The sequence below is a fragment of the Dromiciops gliroides genome, chromosome 5 (genome assembly GCF_019393635.1).
Source record: "Dromiciops gliroides isolate mDroGli1 chromosome 5, mDroGli1.pri, whole genome shotgun sequence".
Classification (NCBI taxonomy): Eukaryota; Metazoa; Chordata; class Mammalia; order Microbiotheria; family Microbiotheriidae; genus Dromiciops; species Dromiciops gliroides.
The window spans coordinates 115746788-115766345 of NC_057865.1; the positions used below are offsets into that span (position 1 = coordinate 115746788).

Sequence of the window (19558 nt, forward strand, 5' to 3'; positions counted from 1 at the left end):
TTTTTTTGGTCAGGACAGTGAGGGTTAAGTGACTTGCCCAGGGTCACATAGCTAGTAAATGTTAAGTGTCTGGGGCCATATTTGAACTCAGATCCTCCTGAATCCAGGGCTGGTGCTTTATCCACTGTGCCACCTAGCTGCCCCTATTAGTATCTTTTAAAAATATATCACTTTGACTTCCTTTTGTTAGATTTCCCAGCTAGGTGGTCCTAATCTAATTTAAGTGACTTGTCCAGAGGAACACTAGCTTTCTAATGTGCACATACAGTCTTTCACTCTATTCATTTTTATTTGACTTTTCTCCTCTCCTCTCCCACACCCACACTCCTACCCACACCCACAAAGAGAACATAGAATCACTAGGTACTAGCTGGGGGCAACTCTGTGATTTACTGGATATGGAGAAAGGATATAACTTAACAGTTAGCGGTCCAGTTCTTGACTGAGCTTGCTTTGTCCTCTAACCCTTCTTTTTATTTTTTTTTTAATTAAACAATTTTTTTAAAAAATTAATAAAGTATTTTATTTTTTTCCATTACATGTAAAGATAGTTCTCAACTTTTGTTTATACAAGCTTTACAATTTCAGATTTTTCTCCCTCCCTCCCCTCCCTCCCCCCTCCCCTAGACAGCAGGTCATCTGATATAGGTTATATATATATATATATACACACACAATAACATTAAACATATTTCTGCATTAGTCATGTTATAAGAGAAAAAATCAGAGCAATGATGAAAAACCTCAAAATAGAAAAAAAACCCAACAGCATCAAAAACAAAAGAAATAGTATGGTTCATTCAGCATCTATACTCCGCAGTTCTTTTTTTTTTTCTTCTTGGATTTGGAGATCCTCTTCCATCACAAGTTCCCTGGAACTCTTCTGTGCCATTGCATTGGTGAGAAGAATATAGTCCATCACAGTAGATCAACACTCAATGTTGATGATACTGTGTACAATGTTCTGGTTCTGCTCATCTCACTCATCATCAGCTCATGCAAGACCCTCCAGGTTTCTCTGAACTCCTCCTGCTCATCATTTCTTACAGCACAGTAGTATTCCATTGCATTCATATACCACCTCTAACCCTTCCTAAATGAGCAATACTGTGCCCAAGTATTGCCTCACTCTTGTTCCTGACGCCTGAGCACAGTACCTCTTAGTGAGGTGTTGTAGAATCTAAGCTATCAGAACACAGTTTATAGAGGGATCTGTACTTGAAAAGTTGTGTGAGTGTGTGTATGTATGTGTAGTACAGTATGTGTTCAAGCATTTTGGTTTGGGGAGTGGGGAATATGGCACTCAAGGACAGTTATTATCCTCTAGTAAAGAATTAAAGGGGGAAATTTTCCCATGAAACACTGTAAACAGGCTGCTAGCAAGATAATTTTAATTCAGGATATTTAAGGAATTAGAGACATTTATATTCTATTAAAATTTCTTTTTCTATCAAATCTTACTACTCCAATTGTATGGATGATCAGATTAAGAAATAGCAATATTAAAAGGTTAAAATGAGTTTGAGAGGAGAAATGGTGATTATGAATATTATCTAAAGCTTGCATTTCAGGAATAGAAATGATATTCTGGAAAACAATTTGGAATTTTACACCAAAAGTCACTTAATTGTGCCTGTGCTTTGACTCAACAATACTACTGCAAGGCAAATACTCAAGAAATCAAAGACAGAGAGAAAGGACCCACTGCCCCTGTAAAAAACCTTAGCAGTACGTTTTTGTTATAGCGAAGAACTGGAAACAGTGGGCACTGATCAGCTGTAGACTGACTGAATGTAGTGGAATATTATTGTGCTGTAAGAAAGAAAGGGATGGAATCACAGAACCCCCAGGAGGATTTGTATGAACTGATGCAGAGTAAAGTAAACAGAACTAACAGAACCATTTATACTATGACTATAATGATGTTAGGGAAAGCAGCTTTGAAAGACTTAAGAGTTCTGAACAATGTGATGACCAATCAATCATGCCTTCAGAAGACTGGTGATCAAGTGTGTTTCCCACTCCTTGGCAGAGAATCAAAGGATTAGGTAGAGCTGCAGAATGAATCCTACATTCTCAGACCTGGCCAGTGTATTTATTTGTTTTATGAAATGGGGCGTCTGCTTGTTCTCCTGTCTGCTTGTCTGCTTCCTAGTTTCTCACCTTGCTGCACTGTTGGGACTTCTCTGAGTTCTCCTCCTGCTCCAAGAAGCTAATTATTGGAGAAGCCTTATCATTCTGCAAGATTCCATTAGCCTTGGGACTTGGGCTCTGTGACTGAGCTACACCAGCCTAGGTGGAGTTCTTCAAACACGGCCCTCTATCTCCTTATTGTCTGGGCCTTTGTACAGGCTGTTCTCATCCCTGGGCTGCTCAGCCTCCTTATCTCCAGCTTTTCATTTCTCCTACTTCCTTCAACACTTAGCTCAAATACCATCTTTTCAGGAGACCTTTTGTGGTCCTCTCAGCTGCTAATACCTTCCCCTTTCAGGGGAATGCCTTCCTTCTGCATACTCCTTCATTATAAAGTTTATTTCTTGAGAGTAAAGAGGACTGGATGACAGATAGAACAACCAGAGTGCCCCCCTGATACTCTCACAGCATCAGGAGAAAGGAAATGTCCTCTGACACACTGGATGAGCCCCAACTATACAGGTTTGGGACGGTATAGATAGGAATTCCACAGAACAAGTAGGCATTGGATGGGATGTGATCTGTGTTGTTGGAGGGAAGTCCCAAATTGATAAGCTCACATTTTAGTCTTTGATTATTGAGAACATTGTTAGAATATACTTTAAGATAAGTTTGAGGCAGCTAGACGGCTCACTGGATAGAGAGCTGGGCCTGGAGTCAGGAAGACCGGAGTTCAAATATGACCTCAGAGACTTACTAGCTGTGTGACCTTGGGCAGGTCACTTAACCTCCGCTTTAATCCACTGGAGAAGGAAATGGTATAAATTACTCTAGTATCTTTGCCAAGAAAACTCCATGGACAGTACTAGTGTGCTGTGGTCCACAGTCACGAAGTGTAGGATATAACCAAACAACTGACCAACAACAACAAAAACTGTTATGATTGATTCAGCACATTGGTTAATTTGTAGTAGAATTATCGAATGTTAGAGCTGGAAGAAGATACCTTATAGATGAAGTCCTGTCAAGCCTGTTACAAATAGGTTCTTACTTGTTTTCAGGAAATTTTGCAAAGGAACTGAGTTATCTAAATCTTGAAGGGTCAGAAGTGGCACATTTGTTTAAAAATACTAGTCCAAAGGACTAACAGGAGGGAATGAAGCACCCAGCTTCCTTGTTGTGATATGGGCAGACTGTCAGACTGCTCATAGTACATTAAAAATAATGGTAGCACAAAGAAGTTCAATAAAGTACTCAGAGACATAGTTAAGGACTAAAAATAGATTTGCAGTTAGGTAAAAGCGGCTCATCTGCAGAGGTAATGAGCTGTTTTATATTTGCTTCATTTTCATCAAAGATAGCCTTTCTTCATGAGGTTGAACTTTAAGGAAGTTCTAAGAGCCCAGGGCTGTGAAAGCTTTGGAGCCTCTGAGGAGAGAAAAAGCAAATAGAGGAAGGTGAACAGTATGAGGTTTGGACAAAGCAAGCCTCTCATCAGCCACTCCTTCTACCTCGAGGTCCAAACATAGAACAATATAGCTTTAACATAGTCCATAAAGTGTTACCTGGGGCAGCGAGGTGGTACATTGGAGCACCAGGCCTGGAGTCAAGAAGACTCATCTTCCTGACTTCAAATCTGGCCTCAGACACTTACCAGCTGTGTGACCCTGGGCAAGTCACTTAACCCTGTTTGCCTCAGTTTCCTCATCTGTAAAAGGAGCTGGAGAAGGAAATGGCAAACCACTCTAGTATCTCTGCAGAGAAGATCCCAAATAGAGTCAATGAAGAGTCAGACATGACTGAAAAACAACCGAACAAAATAGTTACTACAGCAAATAAACAGAAAATGAGGCAGCCTGGTACAGTGGGTTGCAGTTCTAGTTCAGCCTCTTATTAATTGTATAAGGAAAGCACTGAAATCACACCACCTTATTTAGCCCTGATCCATTTATTAGTGGAGAACACATCTTCCTGTTCAGTAAGTAGAAACAAGACTGGACAACTCCCTATGTTCAGATTAGCTGAGGGATTTGGTTACACACTCTGGGATTCATTCACATAAATCCCAGGAGCTCGGGGGCAGTTAGGTGGCCCAGTGGATGAAGCACCAGCCCTGGATTCAGGAGGACCTGAGTTCAAATCTGGCCTCAGATACTTGACACTTACTATCTGTGTGATCCTGGGCAAGTCACTTAACCCTCATTGCCCCATCCAAAAACAAAACAAAACAAAACAAAATCCCAGGAGCTGGTTCAGAACCCAAGAAGTTGAAGTGATCAGAGAACCAGGAGAGAATTTTCAAGACAAATTCCTGTGAGGGAATGAATCCCTTTAGGAGTGGTGGTGGTGGCGGTGGTGGCGGTGGTGGTAAAGAGCATATCTCACTTGCCTTTTCCACTTTGGTTGGAAAAGGACCTTTTGAACTTTGACAGTTCTGGAGAACTTCCAATTTTCCATCTTCCCATTGGTGTCCTATCAGTATTTCCAGAATAGCTAATGGCAACACCTGCATCCAGAGCCAAGAACAGACTGGGCAAAGACTTAAGCTCTATGAAGAGACCAGCGAGTTGAAAAACAAAACAGTAACGCAAAACTATATGACTCTAACAAAAGGATTTTAAGGTGCTGTGAATTACCCTTTTGCTATAGGTGCTCTCTAAGCTTGAACTTACTTTCCTTTTTTCTTTTATTTTGATGAGGCAATTGGGGTTAAGTGACTTGGCCAGGGTCATACAGCTAGTAAACATCAAGTGTCTGAGTCCGGATTTGAACTCAGGGCTGGTGCTTTATCCACTGCACCACCTAGCTGCCCTTTGAACTTACTTTCTTGGGCTTTGTATCTGCTTGTGGGAGAGTGTGTCACAGACTTTGGAGGGGAAGACGTTTGTAACCAACTATTCCTACTCTGCTGCTTTGAATACCCCTTTCTATAAAATCTAATTCTGGCAAATTGTTATCAGCTAATAATCATGGCAGGCAACACACTACTGGGGGCTTGGGAGCCATACCATTAGAAAGACAGCTCCCTACCTTGTAGGATATCTGACCTAGGTGATTTCTAAGACCTTTCTATAAATCTATAATCCAATGAACTCTAAGGTGCAAGGGTTCATTCATCAAGTTCGATTATGACTCCTCAGAAAAGAAGGCCAGGAATTTGGAAGGAAAGTTGGGAAAGCTTGGTATTGACTGAGACCCAAATATCTTCAAAATGGCCTACTTAAAATTTTAAAACGTAAGCAACTTTAGATTAATATTGTAAAGCCAAATTATTTTTTGTTGAAATTTAATATCAAGAATGACCTTGTGGGAGGCACTGCACAAAATATGATTTTAAATGTAATTCTATTTCAACAATAAAATTCAATACATTTTTATTGTGTCTACTGTGTAGGAGACAGTATTAGACACTGGGTATACAAAAACAAAAAAGCAGGAGGAGTTTACATTCTAGTTATAGGCAGGGTCTGATGATTAGTGTGGAAGAGTTGACCTGTTATTTTGACCCATCTGCCTAAATGGGAGACAGTTGGTTAGACAGACTTAGCCAAATATGTATGAAGATGGCTGAAATAACTAGATTGATTGTATTGTCTGTTTTTCCCCAATCCTACAGACAAAAACTATATATATATATATATATATATATATATATATATATATACACACACACACATATGTGTATATACACATTGTTTGTGTTTAGGTTTGAAGCCACATGTCCTCTGCTATTTATTTACCTGTGTGACCTTAGCCAAATCACTTAACCTGTTGCAGACCAAACTTTTGACAAGATTAGAGAGAAACAAGTGAAAAGATGAAAGGAATACTATAAAGAACTTATAGTTGTTTTTCTTTCTAGTTTTTCTTTTATGTTTGAGGTTTGATATTATTTGAGATAAAGGTGAGAGAATGAGTTTAGCTATGGCCTGGGGGCTGAAACCCCTGAGTCATAAAACAAATCTGACCTGTGGATATTTGTTAACCTGGGGGAGGGGAGAGAACTCATCTCAAGATGAATGTGATCCGTGAAGCCTTCAGACAGATTAACCCAAGCACTGCAGAATCTTTGGAATTTTCATTAGGCTGGCTCCTTTGGAGAGCTCCTATGTTAGTGGAAGTAGATCTCCAAGAGTCCAGCCATCTGGACACATCTGCATCTGACATCAAAGGGATTATCCAGAACTGTATTACCTTTAAGAATGCATGAAGGGGCGGCTAGGTGGCACAGTGGATAAAGCACTGGCCCTGGATTAAGGAGTACCTGAGTTCAAATCCAGCCTCAGACACTTGACACTTACTAGCTGTGTCACTTAACCCCCATTGCCCCGCAAAAAAAAAAAAAAGAATGCATTGAGGTGAATTATTTTATATATGCTACAGGAAGCTAAATAGGAAGGTTATGTAAAATTTAGCAATTAATATATAATAATTATATATTTTAGATATCTCTATTGTGTTTTATAATGGTTATACATTACATATGTTATATGTAATGTATAACTATTATGTAATAATATTTATATAATAATTAATTAATAGTTAAAACTTGCAAGATTTACAGAAATATTGAGGGGTGCCTAAATTTCAAAATGAAAACAATGATATTCAAGAGTATGAACATGGAAGATGGGTAGGGTAGGGAAGTGGGGGGGGTTGTAGGACTGTTAAAGATAGATAGAACTCTAGTACAGGATGTGTATTTCATTGTATCTATTTTGACGTCTTTCCAAAGAGATTTCTTAAAAGAGGAAGGCAGTTGGAGTACCAAGTATTACCCTATCAGGTTACCCACAGTTTCCAGAGCATTGCATTAAGTTGCTCTTGAACTCTCATGTTTAAAAAAGAATCTGCAGGAAAAGGAGGTTCTTCCCTATCTAGACTGTCCACACACAAGAGCTTCATCCTGGTTGGAGTCCTAGAACTCTCCGTTATTTAGGCGTTAACAAAAACACTCAAGAGCAGAGGAGTTGGATTATTCGGTTTCTCTGACTTATTGATTGGGTAAAGTCCAAATCTGTCGATTGGAGGGTCAGGACTGCTACAACTACATCACACCTGAGTGAGTAGACTTGTGCCCCTTCCTGATTTAAAAAAATTTTAAAATTAAGTTAATATGTTAATCCTATTAGCTCTCACTGGGTATTTTCAATTTTGTGGTTGCTTGACATAAGATAGAATTGTAATACTTCATGTATATTAAAAGAGTAGCTGACATGATTAGCCCTTAGGACTTTAAAAGGACTTCACTTTTTTGTGTGTGATGTTTTATTTTAAACAGTACCATGTCTGTTTTACAGATGTAGAAATAGGCTCTGAGATTTCAAATGACCCAAGGTCACAAAGCTGCTAATTACCAGAGCCAAGATCAGAACTCAGGCATTCTCAATTCAAGTCCAAGCTCCTTCTAGTATACCATGAATTGATGAATTAATTTTTGCTAGCTTACTAGTACTTACTTTTGCTAGTAGTTTTGTGTGATTGTGAAAGAAAATTAATCCCCTGATAGCAAAGCAATTCATTAAAACATTTTGCAAAGTATCTTGCTTTAGCTTTTGTAAAGATTCATAAATGAATGTATTACATTTAAGAGCACTACCTGCATTGCTTCTTATTTATATGTATTTTTATGTAAAGCAGTGGTTATAAATGATTGTAAATGTAGCTCTATCTCTGTTTTTCTCATTTTTAAGGACATTTGGCTGAAGAATATATTGAAAATAAATTCATATTTATTAGTGTAGCTACACCTTGAAAACCACACAGTACTTAGAAATAAAAATAAGGCGCTCTCGTTAATGTAGATTAAACCTTGGGAGATGTTCTGAGTTTATTTTTATGCTACAAAGAATGAGTAGCTTTGTTGCTGTAACCATCTTGATGGAAAGTAACAGTTCAGTCATTTATCTGGATAAATGTAGCTTCTCAGTGTGAAAGCCATTGCTGCTTTAGTCACACATAGTACCTTTATAAAGGACAAATTTAAAATTATTTTTAAAAAGTTAGCCAGGCTACTAACATGTTTCTTTAAAACATTTAGTAGGCAACAATATAAAGATGTTTTCCCCATTTAATGTAAATCTGCAAAAATGTTAGCACTATAAAGGGTATATTAAATTTAGCTAGTATCATATGGGATGTTATTTTTAATATTAGCATAATTATTGGTTTTTTAATAGTCATCTTTTAGGCCTAAAACCTTTGACTTTTGTATGGCTAAAGCTAATGTAAGTCTAAATAAGGGCAAGTGGCAAAGTGTTTTTGAGGGACTACCCATTAATTAACAGAATTATTAGGTAAAGGATGGCACCATTTAAAAAAAGATACAAAGGAGGGGAACTCACTATTTCCATTTTATCTCTAGCTTTACGATCCTGTACAGTATAACATTTTTGCCCAAGTGGTCAGTCAGTCTATCAATACTTCTGTATCTTGTGCAGTTCTTGCCCCTTTTCCCATTGATATGCCATAAAATGAGCTGCTCATCATACTAGAGGCTTGCCTCTAGGCCTTGTGACATTTTGTGTGTGTCAAGACAGAGCTCAGCTGGTGCCCCAACTGTTACTCTTTCTCTGACTCCATGAAAAGCCCACCTTCTTAAGTAGTGACAAAGTGTATCAAATGTCTAGAAATTAAACTGTCAAGTCACGTGTAGGACTTAGATAAAGTCAACTTGAAAATGATTTTTTATTGAAATAAAGAAATATAGTAGTCTAGTGTTAAAGATAAAATGTTTTTGTGCAGTTATGATTTGGGAGGGGGGGCCTAACTTGAGGTATAGCTGAATGCTGAGCTGTCAATTAGAGCATCTCCTGGGATACTTGAAGTAACTGGACATCTGGTTATTTTGGTGATTGGACATTTGGTGATTTGGACATATGGCAATTTTGAATAGCATGATAGTGGAAAACAATAGATTAAAAAAAGAGAGCTCTGTTTGGCAGGGCTGTGGAGAAGAATCATATTGTATTCGAGGCACATTTAGCGTATAATGTTGAAGCTGACTTTGGGCTTCATAGTTTGCAGCCTAAGACACTGTTATATTTGCTGCTTGGAATGGACTTGTGGTCACACTGCATTTCATTAGGTTATTTGTGCTGGGGAAACTGAAAAATTATAAATGGATAGCTGCTCTAATTACATTACACTGTAAGGCTGACAAACAGGGTGCATTGCTGGGTTTTGTAGAGGGAGTTTTTCCTTTTTGATGTTCTTCAGAAGGATATTTTGGAATCAGTGAATCAGTTGGGTGATAATAGTAATAGTCATAATAATTGAGAATTATAGCTGGTTTTTATACAGTGCTTTGAGGCAGCTAGGTGGCCTGGAGTCAGGAAAACCCATCTTGGAATTCAAATATAACCTCAGACACTGTGTGACGCTGGGCAAGTCACTTAACCCTCTTTGCCTCAATTTCTTCATCTGTAAAATGAGCTGGAGGAGGAAATGGTTTGCCCCTCCAGTATTTTTGCCAAGAAAACCCCAAATGGGGTCATGAAGAGTCAGACACGATTGAATATGATGACAAACAAAAAATACAGTGCTTTAAAGGTTGCACAGTGCTGTACATATATTGTTTGATTTGTAAGGTAGGTGCTCCTATTATCCCCATCTTACAGATGAAGAAACTGAGAGTTGGAGAAGCTGACTTGCTTTGAATCACCATTTGTCTGATTCAAACCAAGGTAGTTGTTGATGAGTGACAGCCGCTAAGTTTTTTGCTGTACAGCTTAAAAACTTCCTTTGGTTACATATTTGGGGAACATTTAGACAGTATAGAAAGAGGCAGGGTTTCTTAAGATGAAACACTCAACATTCATATGAGTCATTGTGCCTGAGTTTAAAACTTTCCCCCCACTTTTTTTTTTTAGTAAGGCAATTGGGGTTAAGTGACTTGCCCAGGGTCACACAGCTAGTAAGTGTTAAGTGTCTGAGGCCGGATTTGAACTCAGGTACTCCTGAATCCAGGGCCAGTGCTCTATCCACTGCACCATCTAGCTGCCCCCTTCCCCCCACTTTTGAAGGATTGAGATACGCAGAGTTTTGGCACCTTTGTGAATTCTTTGAATACAAAAAATATCACTCTCCTTGGAAATGAAGTAGGATTTTCTTGTTTCCTGTGCTTATAATTGAAGTATATTTGGCAGTGAACAGACGTGTATATTTGTTTGTTATGTCTGCTTAAACATACACTGTGTGTGTATGTATGTAGGTGTGTGCATATATGTGTACGTGTGTATATATATGTCTATATATGTGTGTGTATACACACACAATATTTAGGTAGTCTTTCATACTTCAAAATTATATTCTACACTAGAAACCAATCATTTTCCTCTTCCCCCTCCAAGTAAACATTTAAAAAGACTGATAAATTTGAAATACTGTAGTTACCCATTTAGCCACTAGATGGCAGTCCTGCATTGGCTGTAAGGTGACATATTAAATGAATTACATTAGAAACTCAGGCTGAGTTTGATGAATTACAGAGGCATTTTTTTAAAAATGACTTTTAAAATTGCTGTGTTGGATGAAAGGATTAGTAAACTGTGGAATGATTAAAAGGTATTTCCTGTATGAGAGAAATCTATCAGGAGTTCCACAGGTAAGTAAATTGCTTTGTTGTAATGAAATTTGTTAAAATGAATGTATCGTGGGCAGCTAGGTGGCGCAGTGGATAAAACACCAGCCCTGGATTCAGGAGGACCTGAGTTCAAATCCAGCCTCAGACACTTGACACTTACTAGCTGTGTGACCCTGGGCAAGTCACTTAACCCTCATTGCTCCGCTAAAAACAAAACAAATAAAATGAATGTACTGTTTTAAACTTTGTGTATAGATCCATTCCAGCTCATCAGAATTGAAGTTGTAATCCAAAGGAATGAATACATAACAGTGAAGTTAGGGATTGACAGAGTAATATTTTTTATATATTTTGTTATCAGTAGCTTTAAGAAATAGAGAACAATATACTACTATGTTTTTCATTTAAATTATCTTGTAGCAAGGTCTGCCTTAATTTCTTCGTGTTTCAGGGCCTTTGAAATTTGGAATATTGCTATTGCTTTCCTAGGTTACAAGATCAGGAGCTTCCTTAGAGCTCATCTGGCTTGACTCCTTATTTTATATATAAGAAAAGGTAGTTACATAGCAGAGATGGTATGGGAATCCAAGTTCTCTTGCCTTCCAAAATAGTGCACTCGCTATACCAAGGTCTTCCTGTGGATAATGTTCTATCTAGTCTGTGTCCTAAATTAGGGCATCTTGGGGCATGATTCTTCCTCCCATCCCTCCTACCTCACCCCACCCCACCCCCTTTCAATATTCAGATGAAAATTTCCATAAGTTAAAGAAAACTCAGAGAAATAAACAGAAGAAAGTCAGTTTCATGTCAACAGTTCTGCAGTTTGTTCTGCAGAGACTTATTTTGTTGTGTAGACTCCTGCTTCAGAGAAGACTAATAATACAAAATCTCCTTTTACATAGGAACACCTTATTCCATGAGTGGTCCGGTTCTTAAATGTGAAAGGGGAAGTCCTGTCCAGCTGCCAGGCCATTTAGTTGTAGTGATGGATCAGTGCTACTGTGTGCCGGTTTTTTTCTCTTTTTAGAATGTGTGGACAACTTCCCTGAATCCTATTGATAACTTTGTTCTCTCCTTTCTCTGTGACTGTACCTTCTCTTCTGGAGAGGAGGAGGAATACAGAGATAGGCTGGTTCTTAGCAGCCTCTTTCTTTCTCATAGCTTCCCTCGACTGTCCATTGTAGTGTTTCTTCAATGAGCTATGAAGGCAGAGATAGATCTGTGGGATAAGAGGCATAATTTGCTTTCAGAGAGCACTGACAGCTTCTGGAGCTTAGGCCAGACCCGCTGTGCCAGCCATTGTTTCCTGGTGTTGTGGAACTTCTCTGTCTTTCACATGGAATGGGTGTGTTGGATCTTAAGATGTTTTTTATTCTTCCCCTGTATCATATATATTCCCTGTGGCCTCCCAGCTTTTTTACAAAGGTTGCAGAATTCTTAATCTCAGTGTTAACCTGAAACATGGGCAGCATCCCCTTTTCACACCAGGGTTTCACTAACCAGTGGAGCCCGTTGCACTGTGTCTGTGCTGTAAGTTTTGTCTGAAAATTTAATTCAGATTCATATGTGTCTACTACCAGATGTGTTTAGACCTGATCTGAGGCCTTTGGGGCCCTTATCTTATAGGCTGATTCCAAGCTACGTAGCTGTCTTAATGCTTCCTTTAGTTTTCATATTATCTGGACTAACTTCTTGAACTTATCATAAGTTTTTTTCTCAGTATTTTAGCTACATATTTTTTTCCCTAGTACATAAATGCTGTATTATTTTTGGTATCATTTGTGAATAGGTCAACTAGGTGGAACAATGGATAGAGCACTGGGACTGTAGTTAGGAAGACTCATCTTCCTGAGTTCAAATCCAGCCTCTGACACTTGTTAGTTGTGTGACCCTGGGCAAGTCATTTAGCCCTGTTTGCCTCAGTTTCCTCATCTGTAAAATGAGCTAGGGAAGGAAATGGCAAACCACTCAAGTATCTTTGTCAAGAAAATCCCAAATGGGGTCATGAAAAGTTGGACATGACTGAAACAACTGAACAACAACCATCTTTTGGGAATATGTTCCACATAAAATAATTTTACTTGTAATGGAAACTTTCCCATTTAATCTGTAAAATTTTTTAGAAACCATTCTTGTTGTCTCTTCCCACCCCCACCCCCCTTTGTATTCTTGGGAAATAATTTCTAAAATTGTTTTCTCTAGGTGCTTCAGAATATCTTTTTCTCCAGGCAGTCTTACAACTCAATAATTGGGGGCAAAGTTCAAAAAAAAGCCTTGTTAGAATGACATGTTGGTCACCTTAGTGTCATTTGGTGGGAGACCTCAGAAAGGGGTATTGTTCTTGATCATCTATGGGGGAAATCCTTCCCCCAGACCAAGAAGCTCATTTTTAGTCAACAAAAAAGAATTCAGAAACCTAGGTTGGGAATTCCTACATAATTTTAAAAGTTTTCATTATTGCACACGTTTTTAACTATTCTAACCACTATTGGACTGTTTAGAATTCTGTTCTAAAATTACTCATGTCTTTAAAAGAGAGTTGAATGTGAAAAGACCAACTCAAATAACTCCCAGTAACTCAATACTTTTTAGCCAGTCGAAGGGCATTAAAACAAGTTATAAAGTTTTTGGACGAATGTTTACTATAAAACTAAGTCTTCTCTCTACCCTGAATTTAGGAAGCTCTTCTGATCAAAGAATTGAGGATCCTAGGTTTTGAATATGCTCTGTCCACCTATTCCTCCTTCCAACTCACCCCCTTCCCTGCCTTCTACTGCAGACTGTCTAGGACCCTCCTGGTGAAGGAGTTTGCAGTGTTAGGAAGAAATAAGTTAGAGATCGGTCATGGCAGAATCTAAGCTTTATCTCAGCTGGACTCAAAATGGAAAGTGTTGAAAACGGAAAAGTGGGAAACTGTCAGAAACATTTTAGTTGGAAACAGATGATTTGCTTGTCTGAAGTGACCGAATACTACACAGATAATACATCATATACTACACAGAGGAAGACAGCTAGTATGGTTGTAGAATTTAGCCTAGAGTCAGAAAATCCTGAGTTCAAATCCAGCCTCTGACACTTTCTAGTTGTGACCCCCCCCCCCGCCCCACAAGTCATTTAACCTTTATTTCCTTAACTGCAAAATGGGATAAAAACTATCTACCTTCCAAGGTTGTAAGGATCAAATGAGATAATACTTAGCACAGTTCCTGACAAAGAGCAGGTGTTGAATAATTCCTTCCATCTCTTCCTCTCTCCTTCCCTTCCCCCTCCACCCCCCCCCCCAAGGGATGCTAAATAAGTATCCATTGAAAGGATTTATTGAAAAGAAAACCATTAAATTTTCTACAGTGAAATCACTCCAGTCACATTATTTCACCTATGATGTTACCAGGATGCCATATGTATTCAAATAAGGGAAGAGGAAGGGGGAGGGAAAGTTACATTGAGGGGAACTCCCTTCTTTTCCTATTTCAGACAGTCACACGCTTTGACAACTTTGTTTTAAATTTTTCTTCCAGGGGATGCTTTTTTAGGGGCTTTCACATTTGTTAATATATCTTTAGTTTATTCACATGAAACTTGAAATAAAATGAGTTATAGGCAATATTTTTATACTCACAAACTAAGTAATTGTATATATAAAAGTGTGTTTAAATATATAAAGTGTTCTTAAATAATCATGTCTACATGTCTACTTCCAGAATGAGCTCTTTACAACTTCAACATTCCTGGAAGTTTTACAGCCCTAAATCTACTATCCGATCTTGAGTGCCCCTCTCCCTCCCTGTTAGAGCTGCTCTATTGCTACCTCTTGGGTCCTGCATTCTATTGGTTCCTAAGTCTTTGTTCTATTAACTCATCCACATGGCTTGATCTTTTTCTTCTACCACCAAGTCTGGCTCCTGTTGAAACCTGAGTCTGTCTTTCACAGAGACTTCCTAGGAAAGGGCTTGGGATTCCTTCTTAAACCAGACACTGGATTTAGACCTTTTAGTCAAACTTTTTAGGCAGTCTCACACCTTCCTAGAATCCCAGACGCTTAGAATTTGAATGACTTGACCTTTAGAATTCATCTAGTTCAGTCTTCTTATTTTTCAGATGGGGAAACTAAAGCCCTCATGGCTTGCCCCAATTCACCTGCCTTGTCCATGAGTAGCAGAACTGGGATGAGAACCTAAGAGGTCATAGATTGAGAGCAAGAAGGAGCCTTTGAGTTCAAACCCTCGTTTTACAGATGAGGAAATGGAGTCCCAGAGAACTGCAATGAGTCTGGAGGTAGCAGAGGTAGGGAATGTTAGATCTGAGATCAGAATTTCCCCGACTCAGGCTGCTTTCTCCTTAGACCAAAGTTCGATTCCCTCGTTAATCTTTTTTTTTTGGGGGGGTAGCTAGGTGGCACAGTGGATAAAGCGCCAGCCCTGGATTCAGGAGGACCTGAGTTCAAATCTGGCCTCAGACACTTGACATATATTAGCTGTGTGACCCTGGGCAAGTCACTTAACCCTCATTGCTCCAAAGGAATAATAATAATAATAATAATAATAATAATAATAATAATAATAATAATAATAATAAACATTTCTAGCTGTATGAGCCTGGGCAAGTCACTTAACCCCCGTTGCCCTGCAAAAACAAAACAAAAAAATCTTTTCTTCTTGCAATCCATACTCCACGCAGTCTAGTACCTCTGAAAAACTTTCTTGTACAGAATGTGATTCTTTCTCTCTGCTCAAATTCCCCAGTTGCTTCTGATAGTATCCAAGGCTCTGTGATCTGGGGACATCCTGCCCTTATGACCTTATTTTCTATTGCTGCCTTCTCTTTGCGCTTTACTTTGCTCTTCAGACAAACTGGACCATAATGTATAAGTATCCCCTGAACACGACTTTCACTTTCCAGGCTCCAGTGCAGTGATTGCCACATAGTAGGTGCTTCATAGGTAGTTGCTGAATTAAATGGAATTTCCTGCCTTCACACCTTTACTCACAGTATTCCATTTACCTAGAATGTCCTCCTTCCCCCTCTCGTTTGTTGAACTCCTACTTATTCAATTTAGCATTTCAGCAAACATTTATTAAATGCTCATTCATGTGTAAGATACTGGGACAGGTAATGGCAATGCAGAGACATGGGCATAAACAAAAAATAGTCCCTGCCCTCAGAGAGTTTCTATTTTACCGGAGGAAGTGCCCAAATAGATATGTAAGATGATGTGAGGAAGATAGCATTAACAACTAGAAGAGCTCTCCAAGTTGGTGAATGTGGAAGTCCTTTGGAAAGTAGAAAGCCCTATTCATTGCTGCATGAGAAAAGTAATTATCATCTGCTGTCCTGCCCATTCTGAGTTTACTGAGACTGGTTCATGCCCTCGTTGGTTTCTGGGTAGCATTATTCTATGGTTTATGCTTAGGTCTGCTTCTGGGAAGGCCAAGGTCCTGGTTCATAGCCACATCAATTCCCCAACACTGTTGAAGAATGGCAGTGTGTCTGTCATTTTTAGTCTACGTGGTTGTCTGAGGGACTTTGAGGCTAAGACCTTTGCCCAGGTTTATTCAACCAGTATTTGTCAGAGGAGTGCTTGGACCCTGGTATTCCTGGCTCTGAAGCCAGCTCTCTATTCACTGCAATAGAAAGGCACTTAGCTGTGTGACCCTGGGCAAATCACTTAACCCTGATTGCCTCTCCGCCTCCCAAATAGATAGGCAATAACACCTGAAGATTATCTGTGGGTAGATTGGATAGATTTATGTAGGTGTCTGCAGATCCCTTCTTTAACTTTTCCTTAAATCACATTCTGATGCAGCTTTTATTCTTTTTGTTTTGTTTTGGTTTTTTTGCAGGGCAATGAGGGTTAAGTGGCTTGCCCAGGGTCACACAGCTAGTAAGTGTCAAGTGTCTGAGGCTGAGTTTGAACTCAGGTTCTCCTGAATCCAGGGCCAGTGCTTTATCCTCTGCACCACTTAGCTGCCCCCGCAGCTTTTATTCTTCATATTTTCTCCCCAGAAATATGACCTCAGAAAAAATTTATACTCGATATTAGTGGTCAAAAAGCTCCCTTTTTCATTGGCAGGTAGAAGTGTCTTGTTGGGTGAGAGAATCAGGATCTTAAAAAGATTTCTGCAGGTTTTAATGATGGGGTGAATCTAATAACATGAAACTTCATAGTGATAAATATTAAGTCTTACACTTGGGCTAAAAAAACAAATCAGCTGATAAGCTGGAGAGCCTCCAGTGAGGGTCATCAGGAAGGGAAGGGGACTTGTGACTGTCGGTGACATTCGAGGACTGGTTGAAAGAAGCTGGAGGCTTGGTTCAGAGAAGAAAAGACTTTCAAAGAAGCCTTGATTTTCAGTTTTCAGCTATTTGAGAAGGCCTCGTGTAGAAGAGGGCTCAGACTTTTTCTGCTGTTAGCCCCCAGGCATCAAAACGAAGACCAGTGAGTGGATGGAAGCTGTAAGGAGCCACATTTGTGTCCCATATGAGAAAGAGCTTCCCAATCATATAAAGCTGTTCCAAAACAGAGCGGGCCGCCTTAAGAGATAGGAAACTTCCCACCGAGTAGGTTTGTTCAAGCACAGGTTAGATAACTACTTGTTGAGAATGCCATAGAGATTTATGCTTCAGGTAAGGGGCTGGACTAGATGATCAAAGAAGGCCCTTCCAATTCCAAGATTCTGTAATCTTAATTGCATTTCTCCTCTCTTATTCTTTTAGGGATGGGGAACATCTGGCTCGCTTATTCATGACGTGTCAGGAAAATGTATTGTTGGAGCTGAGATGGTTTGATAGCTGCAAGATGCAAGCTTGGAAACAAGGAGTTCCTCTGTTGCTGAACTCAAGAAGTTGTGAGTAATTAAGAAGATGAAGAATGTATGTGATATACTTTGGAGACTTGGCTTTAGATAATATGCTTCTTAGACTGAAGATACCAATCTGCTTTTCTCAGGTAAGCTTAAGGTAGTAAATCCAGACTGTCGTCTGGAAGAACCTATATAGAAAAATAAAGTTTAGTAACTTAAAAAACACTTGTTCGAACATAAATTACTCTAATTTTTATGACAACTGTATTGTAACTTCTTGGCAGTGTTTTCTTTCAGAGGAATCTGGTTACTGTAGGCATTTGTATGTTGATTTATTTGAGGAAGAAGTGCTTTGAAATAAATTTGAGACAATTACATTGGAACTTTGTTATTTAGTAGAGCCACTTATTTCCACATATACATACCTGAATTTGTACTATAAGTGGAATGTTGTTCACCACAAAAAAGTACAGTGGTTTTAAAAAATATATTTTATTTTGACTTTAATTGGAATATTCATCAGGTTCAATGCTGTTCTGGTGGTGAGCCAGTATTTATTGGTCTTATTGCTTGTGGGAGTATAAGGGCATAGATATAAAAGTTGGAAAGATTCCTGATGATCATCTGGTCTGAGGCTCAGTAGAGAAGTGATTTTCCCAGTATCAAACATGTAGTAAATAGGCAGTAGAGCTAAGATTGAATTCAGGTCTTATGATTTCACATACATCCCTTACTAGACTCCGTCATGGTTATTTAGACAGGCTCTGCTGAATTGGAATGAAGGAATGCTGGCCCTCCATTTGATAAGTTTTTTTCTTTGTTGAGAAAGGGCCCTCAACTTTTAAATCCTTTACTGTTTTATAGTGCCCAATTTGACAGTACATAACCCATCCTTCTTTTGGTTTCCCCATTCAAAGGAGAAACAACAATAGCACACAATATGATTTGCTTCACATCACTTGAGAATTCTAGCATTTATTATACAACATAAGCAACTGAAATTAATAGCAAAAGATTTCCATTTTAAAATGATAAGCACCCAAACCATAAAGCCTGTTAGTGTGCTTATAATCTCAAAATTTCCTCCAAAAGGTTAGGCTTTCTGTATTTGAGTTTTTTTCTTGTCATTAAAATTTGAGAAAAGCATCTGATATCCTGACAAAGAACTACTGTGCCCAGGGTAAAAAGATGTTTTAATTTGTAATGATAGTTTGTCCTATATAATAATCTCTTACTGCACCAACCTTTGATTGTGGATAAATTCTTCTTATTTCACCATTTAGTTGTGAAGAACTTTGAAGAAACTTAAAAAAAAGAGTAATGAGTTACTTTAAAAATGTTGAACATGCTTTTGCTTATACTTTTGTAATATTGGGACTGATTCACTAAATGCTCTTACTCTAGTGGTAGGTTGAGCATATCAAAGTACTTTGACACTAGAATTAATTATCCTGGGGCATAAATATCATAAACAGTCATTCTAGTTATCTGCTAAAACGTAAGGGTTTCTATGTGGTATCTAAACTATCTACCTAAAAGCCAAATCTTTGATAATAAAAGGTAAAACAGCTATTAGACCAAACATATCTCCCAATGTTTTCATAAAACAGGTAACCAACATTTCTTTCCAATCTGAAATAAAATTATGTAGTATTTTACCTGTTGTTACAAGGACTTTTGATAATGAATGTGCCAAGAGGTTGTGTCCAGGAAGGCCCCCTCATGTTAACTGTCTGAAATCATCAGGGCAGGTTTTATTTAGACAGTGGATCCTGAGAGTCAGTGTGGCATCATGGGTAGAGAGCTATTCTTGGAGCTAGGAAGACTCCCTGTGATACAAATTGGCCCTGTAACCCTGAGCAAATCACTTAATCTCTCTGTATGCCAGGCAACTAAGACTGTTGTTTTTCTCTTTCTAGTCCTTCATTTTTGCCGAAGACCAATGCATGTTGATTTGTGCGAGAGTTGGATTTAAGTGAGGCAGAGTAAGATTGTAAATTGTAGAATAGTTCGTGATTGATGGAAAGAGTTTCCTCCATAG

General features: G+C 38.7%; 1 long non-coding RNA gene across 1 annotated transcript in view; it reads left to right on the plus strand.

Annotated features, from left to right (window-relative positions):
* Positions 1 to 19558, plus strand: part of LOC122728256 — a 195122-nt gene that overhangs the window by 61394 nt on the left and 114170 nt on the right. Inside the window, exon 2 of the long non-coding RNA XR_006353260.1 lies at positions 17432 to 17663. This is a non-coding gene — a long non-coding RNA (uncharacterized LOC122728256). The remainder of the gene's footprint in view (positions 1 to 17431; positions 17664 to 19558) is intronic.